Here is a 14,333-nt window from a genome sequence, read left to right on the forward strand (position 1 = left end):
AGGCCCCCGGCAGCCGAGGAGGAGGAGGAGACGGGGGGCAGCGGGAGCGCGGCAGGGATTTGGCAAGGCTGGATCCTGCTGCCGCGCAGAGTAACGCGGGCGCGGTGGCGGGGACGGCGCCGAGGGCGGGGAGCAGCGCTGCGGCTGCGGACGGTGCGGGGTGTCCCCGCACCCCGCCGGCCGGGGAGACCGCGGGGGGGAGGTGAGCCCCAAACTTGCCACAGCCGGGGAGGAGTGTCGGGGGGATAGAAGGAGCTGGCAAAAGAGGAAATTCCTGATGCAATAGCAGCCGCCTTTGCAACGGAGGGCGAAAGCATGGGGTTGTTATCTCTCAATCTGTAGGTTACAGGGCTGAATCTGCTCGATAAGGAGAAGGGATCGCATAACTGCCGTGACCCCGAGATCAGAGCGGTCGGAAGCGCCTCCAGTTCCCGGGGGCTCTCCCCCTGCCTCGGGCGGGGGCGGGGGGCTCGGGCTCTGCCGCGCTGGAGGGGCGGCGGGAACTTCCCACGGAGGAGGTCGTGGACAAAGTCCCGATGCTACTTTCAATATACCCAAACAAACAGACCGGGCTCGTTTCACTTTCCTATTGTCAGATTTCAAGGTGCAGCAACAACCAACACGTGGGGAATTAACCCCACGCGATGCCGTGCTCCTGCCTGTCCCGTCCCGTCCCCAGTGGCGGGGGGTGTGACATCCCCTCCTCCTTCCCTTTATCCCCCCCGATTCAGCACAGGGTGCCTGGCAGTCATTAGCATAGAGCCAGGCGAAGCAGAGCACTTATTCTGCGGTAGCAGTTGCTGGATGGATTGTTGAAGTTCCTGAATATTCAGGGCAGCAGGACAAAACAGCCTGGAATAACTTCCAAGCGCTGACATAACTGTAGCTGCTCGGGTAACTCTGCTGTTGTTTCATGTGGAATCAACATGAATATTAATAGCTGCTCTTAGACAATTGTTGGGTTGGGGTTTTTTTTCTGTGTGTGTGTGTGTGTCTGTGTGGTGTGTAACTTGCAACAACGCTGCAAGAGTTCCAAGATTTGGTCCCTAAAATAAACTCATAGAAGTTTTACTTTGCCACAGTCATAACCGTGTGAATTTTAATTTGAACATAAAGAATTAAGAAAAACAGAAACTTTATTTTTTTTGGGGGGGAGGGGAGGGGTACGGTTGGGGGCGTATGGAGACACCAATTCTTGGACTTGGCAGGGTTATAAAAGGGTTTGGCAGCCTGGTAGTAACATGGCTTGATTATGTCAACAGTGCAGAATCGGCTGTGTTTCAGCTGTTCCTGAGGTCTGCTGTGTTATCATACAGTGAAGTAGAAATTACAGTAGTGGGTTCAGAAGTGAGTAGGATTTGACCCTTAAAAAGCGTAATTGTGGTAGACTTACTTATACATCCATTAAGCAAATAAATTAATGGAAAGGATATACAATAGGTATGCAAAATATATTATTACAGTATAGATGAGTAAAGCAAAGTGGGTCAGTGAGTTTTGGTCCAAATGGATGATATAATGGGAAGATAAATCGGTATTTGATTTCTGAATTTCCCCTCTAATACATTTAATTCTTCTTTCTTTACAAATTATTTTTAATTATTTCTGACATTACAGTAATTATGCGGGGTATTTTTGTCTACTCAGTTTAGTGATTTAAGCGACCTTTCCTGACTCCCAGTTGCTGCATACTTTAGCTGGGTGATGTCTTTTTGTATTCCGAGTGGACACTTGCCTGTTGAGATGGAAACTGGAGGAGTCAACTCCATCCTAGCGGCTAAATTGTTATACTCATCAGATTCAAAAATTTCAAACCAGCATCTTATCACTGTTATATTTGTTTCATAATCAGCTGATGCACTCGAGTACACTAATCCCCTTTTGGAAAGCTTCATCAAGGTTAATATGTTATTTAATCAAAAAAGGCACCCAAATAAAGCCACTACTTTGTTGTTCTTTAAATGGATTGAATCGTTAGTTGCCAGTTGCTGTGGAAATAATTTGTAGTAACTTATTTTGAGACGGAAAAGTTTTAGGTGTGTTTCACCAAAATGATGCATTTTAACTGTGATATTGCTATTTAAAAAAATCAATAAAACAAAAATCAATAAAACACCAAGGGATTTTCTATTGAGTGCTTAATGTGGAGGTCTGTAAAGTGAATTGGTTTCTGTGTTTATTTGTGATACTACTAATAATAACATGATACTAAAGGACCTTTTTCTAAATTAGGCTTGTGTATCAGTTCACTGGAAAAATAAGCTTCCGTTATGGAAGATGACTTTTCTTTTCTGGTCATACTGACCTTTGCTTTTATTTTCCTCATAAAAAGCATTGGCTGCCAAACAGAAATCCAGGAAATAGCAAACTGTGCATTTAGCTTACATTCCGATTAAACGGTTTGACATTAATGGGATGCTAGAAAGCCATATGCCAAACAAATAGGGGAAGGATAAAGTCAAAACATGGAAAATATTTAGAGCTACTAGATGCCAGTCGAGTCAGGTTTCTTGAATGTGTGGGTGAAAGAGAGTAGCGAACTGTGCACTGGATGTCACCTGCCTAGGATTAATGACCTGGAAGCTATTGATCCCAGATTGTTTCTGGTCTCTTGTGTTTTGAGCACTTGTTGTGGAATTTTGCCATGCTGGGTTCCTTTCTGGAGTTTTCCCATAGACTTAGGCTGACTTTGGATTGTGCCCACCCGAGTAAAGGCTAAAAGCGTGCGCTTTCTTCTGACCTCCCTTCTGTGACTAGGATATGTTAATCTTTCCTGACATTTGAAGATGATTTTGAATGAGTTAATTGACATTCACACTTAAAACGGGGAATTATTTGCATCTCGTGGAAGCTATTTACAATTTTTGGAAGACAATCTAACTGATTTTTGAATATAAAGGGGAAAGATGCTGAACATGAAACAATTCTCCTCAAAGCCCATTTTACACGGCAGTTATTCAGTCCCTCTTTTCTAGCTTCTGCTTCTCTCAAATTCTGTGGACCTAGCATGTCCTTGTTTACTGAATACTGCATGCTTGCATGGCTTTTCTTTTTTCTCCTGTTTGTATTAATTAAAGGAGTATCTCACCCAGATAGGTTAGTGCAGATCATAGATACTTTAAATGGACAGGTCAGCAAGTGCAGCTGGAAGGAATGTCAAATATATAGTACCTGTGGTTTATATTGATGACCTTCCTTCTTGCCACAGATTATTAAAATACAATCAGCAGAAATGTGGAAGGCTTTACAAGCAAAGATGACTTCTGGAAGGCCAGAAGATAAATTGTAATAACTATAAAGAAGGATTGAAAGGTTTGGAAGTGGTTTCCTTAGACTTAAACAAAATAAAAGACTCCACTTGCTTATAAGAACAATACTTTAATATCTATCTTACATTATATATTTAATGGTAAATATTGTAGTCTAAAAGCTGAGATCCTTTGCCCATACTTACTGCAACAGAACAGAACTATTTATCCCTTTAATCTGATACTTAGCCGCTGGCAGCAGCAGGGTATCTGATACTTTGGAAGGGAACACTTCTCTGTGAACGCTGGCTGCCTGTCGAGGCAGTTCCCGTGCAGGGAGGTGAGGGCCTGCTAGTGATGGGTAGGGGGACATTTTTTTCCCTGATTGCTTCACATGATTTTTTTTTTTTTAAGGATTCAATTTGATTTACTCCTCTTTATCTTATAGCTATGAATATTGGTAAAGTTTTCTGTGGTTTTGTTTTTGTTTTGTTTTTTTTAGATTAAGAAATCTTTTCTTGACAGATGAAGTTTATGTAAAAAAGCAGTTTTATTGTCAGATTTGTATCAATTTACAAGAAAGGGTTATATGGATAGCTTTGTTATTTCATCTCTGTTGAAATGTTTGGTTCAGTCTCAGGCTTCCACACTCTTTCTAGAACCACAGGCCCCTGCCTGGGGTTGTTGAGCCCCCTGGGCACATGCAGCAAGTGCCCCACAGTGTGTCCCTAGGGGCTGTGCTGGGGGGCTGCTGCATCCACCCAGGGCTTCTTCTCTGCCCCCCTTCAGCACCACAAACCAAAACGCACTCTTCCTTCCAATTTGTCCTGCTTGATATTCTGTAATCTGGAGTGGGTTCCGAATATTTGTTCCGAAATGCTAGTCTTGTTTGACTGCCATTTAGTATTTCTTCTGTTTTCCCCTGCTCCTAGATCACTCCAGATGGCTGTTTTTGCCCATCTCTGGGACTGTTCATGGAAAGTGAATTGCGAACGAAACAGAGAATTTTCATACACTGGATTGAATGTTAATATTGTCCTTTTGAACTACCTAATTGTTATATTAAATTGTTACTGCAATTCCTGCTGGTCTGGTACAAGTAAATCTCTCACCATTGCCAGTGTTTCCTAGTCATGGAGGAGCTTTACAAGCTTAGCTGTAAAAATTCATTAATGGCTGCAGGATAGCAGAGAGTAGTCACAAACTACTGAGTTTTATCTGAATTGTATGAGCCAGTGAAAGAAGAGTCCGAAACAACCATGATGCCTGTCTGGTTTTAAGTAACAGGACTGGGTTTAGATCCTCTTTGTTCTTTTATAAGTTAAATATGTTTTGTTTTAAAAATAACATTTGGGGCATCTGCTTTGCATTATGAGTTAATTCCATTCATTGTTTTAAAATAGTGATTAACCTTTTGCAAATTATACACTGCACATGAACAGTAATTTTTTCAATAATCTTTAAATGTGCATGCTGTAACAGCGCCATAATGTGGACTGACATAATAGGAATTGACAGTAAATTTTTAGTTGCCTAAATATGTATTTAAATGATACAGCTGAAGAGTCATCTGCAAAAAGCTATTATGATCCAGAGAGTTAATTCATATATAGATAATTTCTCCAGTGTGAATTAAGGAAGAATTTTTCTTTTTCCATTATCATTTAAATTATTTTCAAAAATCCTGAAACATAAACCAGAAGTCTTTATATTTAGAATCAAGATACGTCTGTGACTTGAAATGATAAAATCCAGTTTGCTTTGAGGAATAACTTTATCCTTAACCCACTATGTTTTACTTATTTATCTGATACTGTGCTCAGCCAGGGGCATCTCCTAACAAGTGCTGATGTTTCATTTCACAGGCATTACAGTATATTCAAGTGTAAGCTACAAAATATGGAATCTTAGCACTGATTGTTAATAACTGTGAACTGTTTTGAACTTTTTGTTTGTTTGTTTTTGTTTGTTTTTGTTTTTTTGGAAAAAAGGTAAAAGGGTAATAGTATATTTTCCATAGCATTAAGTAGAAAAATGCTGTCACTTAATTTCATGAGAGGAAGGATCAATTTTTGACCATCTGGTTCTGTCCCAGTTTGGAATTTTTCACTCTAAATCACTCATAGGGATTAGCTGGGAAGCTATGCTGGGGGAGGATAACTCTGAAAATACTAAAAACTTGCTTTTTCCTCTGTGAATTTCCATATGTCTCTTCTAGAGATGGGACATTGGACCAAGCAAACCCTGAGCAGTAGTTTAGGATGTGTCCACCAAAACTCATGTAACTGCTTACATGAGTTGTGACCGAGGAAATGGATCACAAAATGTGCTTTAGCTCACCTTGCTTTAAACTATGTTTGGTAATAATTGCTTTTAGGGTGAACATCCTCCTATGGCAGGTGGATGAATATACACAGTACAGTTTACAGAATTGAATACAAAAGTCTTCTAAATTGTTTGTATCTAAACATTTTTATTAGTTATGGGCAGAAACTTTTTGAAATAATATAAGCTTTTTTTGGTTAGTGTTCATGAAATTATGCTTTTGATGCAATAAAATATTCCAAAGTTTTTATAGGGCGGTCCTGAGAATACTTGTGTGGGTAACACTTAACATAACTTTCTGTTCATTATTCTGTTTAGAGGTACCCAGTTCACTCCAAAACAAATTTATTTTAGATATTGTCTTTGCATCCCACATATTTTGTATCTTCATGAAGAAGAAACTTCTTTGTTTCTTCATGAAGAAGAAAGCTATTTCAGTATGAAAAAGAAGTATATTTTTTGTTGCAAATATCAAACAGTGGGATTTTATGGCCACTGAAAGGCTGAAATTAGCCATAGTCCAGGAACAATGGAGCAGGTGAAACTAAAATTTTTCAGTGAACCTTGCCACACCAACTAGATTTTTTTTCCCCTTTTAAAATAAACAGATGTTTTGGTAACGAAATTTTATTCATCCTTATAATTTCTGGAATTAATCCCCGAATTTGCCAAATGGCTAAATTATGCCTAAATTCCTTTTGATCCAAAACAAGCTCGGGTTCAAGCAAAGCTTTCAGACTAGTTTTCTTATTCACATTATAATTTTATGTGATACTAAATATACTGAAAAAAGTGCACCTTAGGTGTTAAGATGTATTTTTTTACATTCATTTTGTTCCTTAGATTGTATGACTGAATGAGAGGGCACAGTAGGTGTGCATACAGATTACCTGACTGACAAAGTAACAAGAGTTACATAGTGGGGAGAAGGGGAAGAATGGGAGTACGTGGGACTGCTGCACATGCTTCAGCATAACTGACAGCTGAAATATAATGTTATGGTGCCATGATTGAAGTTCATAACTCTCAATGTTCATGTTAGAGCACTTGTTAATGATGCTGTACTGAGAACAGGTAATAGGTATTTTACACTTGGAGTAGAAGTTGTTGTTTGGGACATGTCTCTCAGCATATGCTTGTATTTACAAGTTGTATGGTAGAAACCATTTTTGAATTTTACATCTGAGAAATGCTTTGCTTTTTCATTTTGCACGAAATGGTTGTAAGGAATCAAAAATAAAGCAGTTATATAAAGTAAATATAAAGGAAACAGGTAATATATTTTATTACTATTTAATAACATTTTTTGCAACCTTGATTTCGTATTGTTCTCATACTTCCTAGTATTTTTGGTTTTTTTTAAAGAGCTAGATCATGATTTTATATATGGGACAGAAAAAAAACTGCTTTCTGGTAATAGATACTGTATTTTTAAGAGAAGTACAAACTGTGTTACAGTTTTGTACAGTTTGTACAGTTTTGTGATAAGTCTAGTCAAAGCTTATTGATAGTTTGAGCATTCCTTAAAAATTTACTAAAGCTATTATTTGTTAATTATTCTTTTCCAAATGTGATAAAAATATAAACCTAATACTTTAATTGGTTTTATATCATGTTTTAATGGATGACAACATTATCTGTCTTCATGAAGCATAAAATTTGTTTCCAATCTCTTGGCCTGCTGTAAAAACCTTTCTTTGTTGGACAAGGTCACCTGTAGGACTTAGTTATTTACATTAAAATAACAGTGCTGTGGTTTTAAACCACATGTGTAACTTCAAGAATGCAGATAGTCCTGTTGCTTTCAATAGCCTACATGTATCTTTTAAACCAAGCATATGCAAAATATATTTGGAAGTGCTATAAAAGAATCAATTGACATCTTAGGTTGGAAGCTGGATTGCTGTATACGTTCTTGCATTTGCAGGGGCAGTTTGAAGGCATTGAAAAAGTGCTTGAGATTTAGCCTCTTGTAAATTAATTCTTGTGGCATAAAACAGATTCATGATGCATTTTTTAATGCATCATACATTTAATGCCATCTTAGTGTTTTTGTGAGCATTTTTTCATATTAATTAATTTTAGGAAATCAAGGCAGTATCTTTGTAGGAATGAGTATCAGAATTTGGTATAACCTGTGGCTTCATACCCTCTGCTGGGGTTTTTTGTATTCATTTTTGTAGTACAGATGCAGCCTGTCCTTTTTTGAAGGGAATACATGCTCCCAAGATATGTGCCATGGTTGTTACTTTTCACATTTTTGTGCTGATTCTCACTGGTAGTTTGCTGGGAAGGAAGTAAAATAATTTTTCAATTATCTTTTGTTTCCTTAACCGTAATTTACTGCATGGGGGGAAGAAAATACCTCAGGTGGTATTAAATATGTAACAAGGACTAATAGAAATGAAAAGTCCTATGTTCTCTCTTCTTTTCCTTCTTTTAAAATAAATTTCTCTCTTAGCTTCTTAGAGCAGTTCCTGCAACATAGGTGACACATAGGGTTTTGTTATTTCTCTGTGTCTGTATCTACCAGTAAAGCCTAATTTCACGATTCTGGTGTGAGTTGTGTTGCCTATTGTTTTAATACAAAGCAGGATGGTTTGGTTTTGGTTTGTTACGGATTTTTTTTTTAAGCTGATACTCATAACTTTTAACAGGCCAGGTTAAAAAAGAAACATTAAATGGTAATAAAATATTTTTGTCTTGTATTGCTGGGCATTATAGATGGTTTGTGAGTCTACTGGTTCCCTTTGAAATTAATTTGCTGCTGAAATACGATGTCAAAAACGACAGTAGTAGAAAAAGAAGCTCCTGCTACAGTAATTTACAATTTAACATATAGCTGTGTATAAAACACAGTTTTGAGAAACTATGAGAGAAATGTATTAGAAATACTAATTTACCATCATATAGCTGTTTCAGGAGCATGCATGCAAATCGTGTAAGAAAGGAGCCATAGCATTTCCTGTGGAGGGCATCAGTGAGGTTTTTAGTCAACATGTTTGGGGATAGCCACAGCTGTTGGGTTGGCTTGAGGCCACCTGGAGGTACAACAGGTGGGACATTGCTAAGAATTAATAAATTTTCAACAAATTTTACTGTTCAGAGCTTCTCTGGCACCATCTCAATAGAGTGGAGGAAAAGGTGGATTTTATCTTGAGAAAAAGCAGCCCACTGCTGTAGTTTGTACATGTCAGATTTACATACTGAGAAGTTTGCTCAAACAACCTGAACTTCTTTGTTATCCTTCTTCTGCTCTTTGAATCTATTTAGTTGACCCAGAAGACGTGTGGTCCCACACACAGAAGGATTTGTTACTCAACTGAGTGGTCAGACTCAACCCATTATCATTCCGTCCTCATTGCAATAAAAGTCAGACTCTACGACAGAGTGGATGGGATGTGGTGTTAAACAGAGTAATTTCAGGTTGTTCCTGAAGGAGTGTAGCCTCCACTGCCTTAACTCTCTGCTGCTGAGCCTGTGCTAACATGGGTCTGCCAGGCAGAGGTTTCATCTTTTCTGCTGACCCCTTCTGTGATTTTGTCTCATTGAGTCTTATTTTACGTGTCTTAATACTTAAATTAGAACACTACAGTGATATCATGAGAAGTAATAAAATAATAGCTATGAAATGCATGTATTCAGAAATACTCTGAAGTGTGACTACATGAGTAGAAGTTTTTGACATTTAAGGAAAGAAGAATGTCCTTAGTTAAAACTGCTGGCATTGTTATGTGGTAAGTTTGTCTGCTCTTTGGTGTGCCAGCTGATGAGAGAAAAGAAACTTATTTTAGAGATGAAAAATGCAGAGCCAACTACTTCTAAACACTGTTCTGTGAAATGGTGTTTCACCCCTGTAAGTAGTTTTCTGTGTGGAAAGTGCGCTCTGAACAGGATGGGTCTGTCTTTTGAGCTTGGCTAATCGCTTCCTTTCAAAAATCCAGAACGCATGCAGACTTGAACTTGTAGCCAGAAAAAAGTGCTGCCATGCTTCAAATTGCCAAAGGACCTCAGGGGACAGAAACTTGACCTGGTTTTATGAAACCATAGAATTACATTTATACAAGTTACCTCATGGGAAAAGGATGAACTGATCCCAATTCATTTCTAAATTCTGGGGCCTTACGGGTCACATTTGAATTTTCTCCTACACCTGTTTTTCTACTAAAATTTTCTGAGGACATTTTTAGAAACTTGTTTTACCTTAGGTATGGGTCAATTGCCTAATATTTAACAGTTCAGTATTCTAATTCTTTAAAATGTCTAATGGTTTCTCAATATAATTAAGCTGCAAAAAGTTTAAATTATAGAATTTGTTTGGTATGGACTAAATCCTCAAGCCATGAACTCTCCTCTTGGTTTAGTAACTTAGGCTTTGTTTTCTTGCATGTGAAATAGAGGAGGCAGTGACTGTAGTCAGTCCATGTTGTATGGGCTATAGAGAAGAGAGCAGCTCTGCCGATATTGGGCTACTCACTTGGAATGTGGGACGCCGTGGCTCAGAGTTCAAAAGGAGTTACCCAATGACACAGTTCACAAGACGAGTCGCAAGAGTCCATTCTTCCTTTCTCCTTCCCTTAGTTGGACTAAAATTTTGGGATTTGGGAAATCACGGTTCATCTTTCCTTGTCTTGGAATCAATTAAAATAATGAGTAGATGCTCCCATGGCATTCTTCCTTCAGTACTTTGGTTTGAGCTAGATGCCTAAATACCCCAGGGTGAGTGCTTACCTCTCTCTGGTGAGGTGGTATGGTATTTATGCTGTCCGAGTGCTCCTGATGGTGTATTGCCAGGTTGGACTATGCTGGCTACTTTGAAATAGTGGGCCCTAAGGACATGGAAAAGTTCCTTAGTTTAAACACTTAGAGGGTCACATGAAAATGAGAATTAGCTTGCATTTTGATTTATTTCATAAACTGAGTGTTCTGTTCAGCTTAAGATTGCCTCAGCAATTCCTATCCCACAGAGGCTCTGCAAACTTCCCAGGTTTTGCTTTCACCTTCTTTTCCACTTCTCAGTCAGTCTTCCCAATCCTTGAAATGTATTTTCAGTGCTAAAATTGGCATTAAGTGCCTGCATAAGTCTACCTGTTTTTAGTGAATGAGTGACAAATTTGGATACTACTAATCTAGTATAGATGCTTTTGTCTTTAGTGCCATCTTAACACTCCAGATCGACTGAACAGCTCAGCTGATGATCTCTGGCTATAGGCTTTCAGTTTGTCAGTGTGGACGTGGCAGAGGGGCCTAGTTCTGAGTTTGTGGTCCCTTTTTTGGCTTGGGTAAAAAGAATTGGTAGGTGAGGAATGGATATAAGGGTGTTACCAAGACAAGTAAGAGGATTTACTTTGGTTGTTTGGTTATCATACCAGTGAATTTTTCTCTGCAGTTTGTGTTGAGCCATTCATGACCTTCCCAGTCTGGATAATCAAACTTCATGAGGTATTGTAGGGACATTATCAAATGCTTGATTTTGTTTTGACTGGCAAAGAGCAAGGCAGGTCTTCTAAATGGTGATTACTTATCACCATTATGTATTTATTATAAATGTGTACGTCATGTCCCATCAACAGGTTTGAGTGCTATGTAGTGCTGATATCCTAAGTGGGTAGAGTGAGGGATTTTTTTTTTCCAAGACACACCAAGTGGTTTTGTTCTCACATGACTTTTAATGGGAGGTAGAGGGGTTCAGTTACAATTAGGGGCTTAAAGAGTTTTCTTACTTGCTTGGCTTTTTCTTTGTAGTTCTGTTGTTAAGTTGGGTAGAAGATTTATTTGAATTTTACTGTATCCAGAGTAAGTTTAGATCAGACTAGTCTAAGGCTTTTGACCTATAAATAAAACGTTTTGGCTGCTTTCTGATTTTGGTAGTAAATAAGGGAAATTAAATTAAATTTAAGATCACCTATAGGTGGCAATAAATTCTTCATTGTGATTGAAATGTTTGTCTTAAATTCTCTTTGCATCTAAATTAGAGAGAAAAAAAATCCCTTTGTTATCTTTTTGATCATAGAACAACAACTAAGAATGAAGAACAAATTCAGATCTTTGAAAATTCAAACTCTTCCTTTCTCTTTCCTCTTCTCCTGGTTGCTTTCTTCTTCTCACACACCTGTCTGGATTTGGAAAAAAAAAGATGTAAATTTACAATTCTTCATGGAAGCTGTATTTTATGAGACACTGTGAAAACTTCAGATACAGAGGATGCTTAGTGGGAGCAGTTGCTAACCCTAGCAGTAGCAGTAGGGACAAGAGCCCTGAGGCTATGGGGCTGGGAACATGCTGAAGAGTAGCATCGTGAAGAGGCAGAAGTGAAAGGCTGGTTGACAGCATGTTAAAGCAAATTTATCCGCTGTTGCTGTCACATGCGGCCTTACAAGTTTACATATGTATGATCAAATTTTCAGTCTTTGGATCACAACTGTGTCCTTCCTCTTCGTTAAGTAGGGCTATGTTTAGAGTAGTGCCTTGGAAAGCAAGCAGGAAGAAATAAGCTTTACCATTGATTTTGATGTTGAGCGAGATTCTTACGGCAGAGATGTTAAATGTGAATGAAAAAAAATGTTTAGTAATACAATTAATCTGAAAATTCTTATTTACGCTCTGTATGGTTCTAAGTTTATTTCAGAAGTATACAGCTGTAATTCCTGTTTCTACCTAATTTTCCATATCCTGTGTGCAGCGATGAATATAGTCACTATGATACTGGGTTATGTGTAGAATCCTAATCCTGCAAGCGGGAAGCTTTGGTTTGTGCAAGGAGTCCTGTTGCCTATAGAATCTCAGTTGGATGATTTAAAGTAATAAAATTACGCAGATCCTTAAATATTATCAGCACTGGTACTCAGATAGCAGATCTAGCAGGGTTTTCATAAGCTGGAATTTCACAGACAGCTGCAACCAAGTGTGGGAGCGATCAAAGAACATTATTTGTAATCAAAATGTGAGTTAGGTGTTATAAAACAACTGGTGGGTGCTTGTGTGCATGTGAAATTTGCTTACACGAGTAATCCCATTGATTTAAATGAGAGCATTCAAGTGACGAAAACAGGTTCAACGTGAGAATGTTTAGAAGACGGTGACCTTAGAAACAAACAGTCGTCTTTGTAAGTATTCAAAGGGGGGTTATTAAAACTTAAAGCTGAGAGTTGGCGTTTGAAGGCAGAAGCAGCTAGAGAGGTGTTCGGGGAGCTCACCTGCCAGATAATAATGCGTTTTAATGATGGTGGTTAACTCTGCATCAACTTTCTCGTACTCTTTTTTGGGGGTATGGGGGAAGGGACGGGAAGGAGGGCGAGAGAGGGACAGTGACAGCAAGGCTGTTTGTTTTTCCCGAAAGTTGTTTGTGATTTCAGGTACTCATGGGAAATCTCTTGATCAGATTCACATCTGTTCCTGTCAAAGTGGGTGCTAAGATACCGGTCACCCAGCAACCATGTCCAAGAGGGAATTGGGCCGATAATAACTTCAAAAAGGAATGACAGATGCTAGATTAGGATGAAAGACAAAACGCATGAAAAATGAGCTTGTTAGAATAAAAAAATTGTTCAAGCACCTTCATGCAAATTAAATGAATATTGAACATTTGCATGCAGTAATTTCTACTTTTTCTGTTGATTGAGAAGAAATAAAGATGGTACATATAAAAACATAAATGTAATTTTTTTTTTTTTTGCACCAATTAACATACAAAGCAGTATCTTTCTTCTAAAAATGAGATTAGCCACCTGGGTGCTTGGCTGTATCCCACATATGTCACAACATTTTTGTAATGTGTATGCTTCTGTTGAAGAAACACCTTATCTAATTCTTTGTAGCAAAACAAACAAGGAAGAAACCTTATATTAATTTTAAAATACTTTCGGTTAGCATAATTTTATTTTTTTTTTCAGCTGTGGTTTTCAGAGCTGAATTATTTCCTGCTGTCCTTGAATTCAGTTGGTATAATGTGCATTAATAAAAGATCACATAAGATGAGTTCAGACCAAATGCTAAGATTTCCTATTGACTGGTCAAACAATACATATTTTAAAACACTATGTCTGTCGGCGTAACACGAAGGAAGAAATAGTCACTTTTCCATGCCTATGCATTAAGATAATTTAAATAATCTAGCAGTTTTATTATTGAAATGTACATATAACAATCAGAATTTGGAAAAGAATGACAAAATGTTCTGATTGAGAAAGGACTCTGTGTCTTGGTTTAGCAATGTCTAATGTGGTCACGTACAGAAATTGATTTTCTTCAGAAATTAATTAATTTTTCATATCGCCCTAAGCTGCAGTTAAAAAGAGTGCATACTTGTCTGTTTTTTCCAGAAATATTGCCTAATCATATTAATACCATTGCCCCAAGGATGAAAAGATAATTGTACAAATGCATTTGGAAATATGTATCACTGAGTATTTATGATTAAATTATGCAAATGACCCAGCTCTCATCCTTTCCAGACCCAGATTGTCTAATTAGGATTGATATGCTGAATAGATGTTCCAGAATTTGAATACAAGCATGTCCAAAGAGCAGAAAATTGGAAATGACAAGGCTGAAATGCTAAGAAAAGTGTCTTTCCCTTTTATACTTTACTAATGTGGTGTTAGCAGTTGCAGTTTTTCCTTTGGCTATATTGTGTGACTCATGTGTCCTACAAGAAATAAGTCAGGAAAGAAAAATCAACTTTCATAAATAGCTTTACTTTGCTCTGGACTTACTTTTCTTTAAGTCTGCTAGCAGTTCCTCTCCCCTTTAAAGCTTTGT

General features: G+C 38.0%; 1 protein-coding gene across 4 annotated transcripts in view; it reads left to right on the plus strand.

Annotated features, from left to right (window-relative positions):
* DACH1 (dachshund family transcription factor 1) overlaps positions 1-14,333 on the plus strand; it is a 353,019-nt gene that overhangs the window by 2,491 nt on the left and 336,195 nt on the right. The gene's annotated exons all lie outside the window — the stretch shown is intronic.

This window comes from Pseudopodoces humilis, chromosome 2 (genome assembly GCF_049639895.1).
Source record: "Pseudopodoces humilis isolate 2021_Gansu_Grassland_sample_001 chromosome 2, ASM4963989v1, whole genome shotgun sequence".
Lineage (NCBI taxonomy): Eukaryota > Metazoa > Chordata > Aves > Passeriformes > Paridae > Pseudopodoces > Pseudopodoces humilis.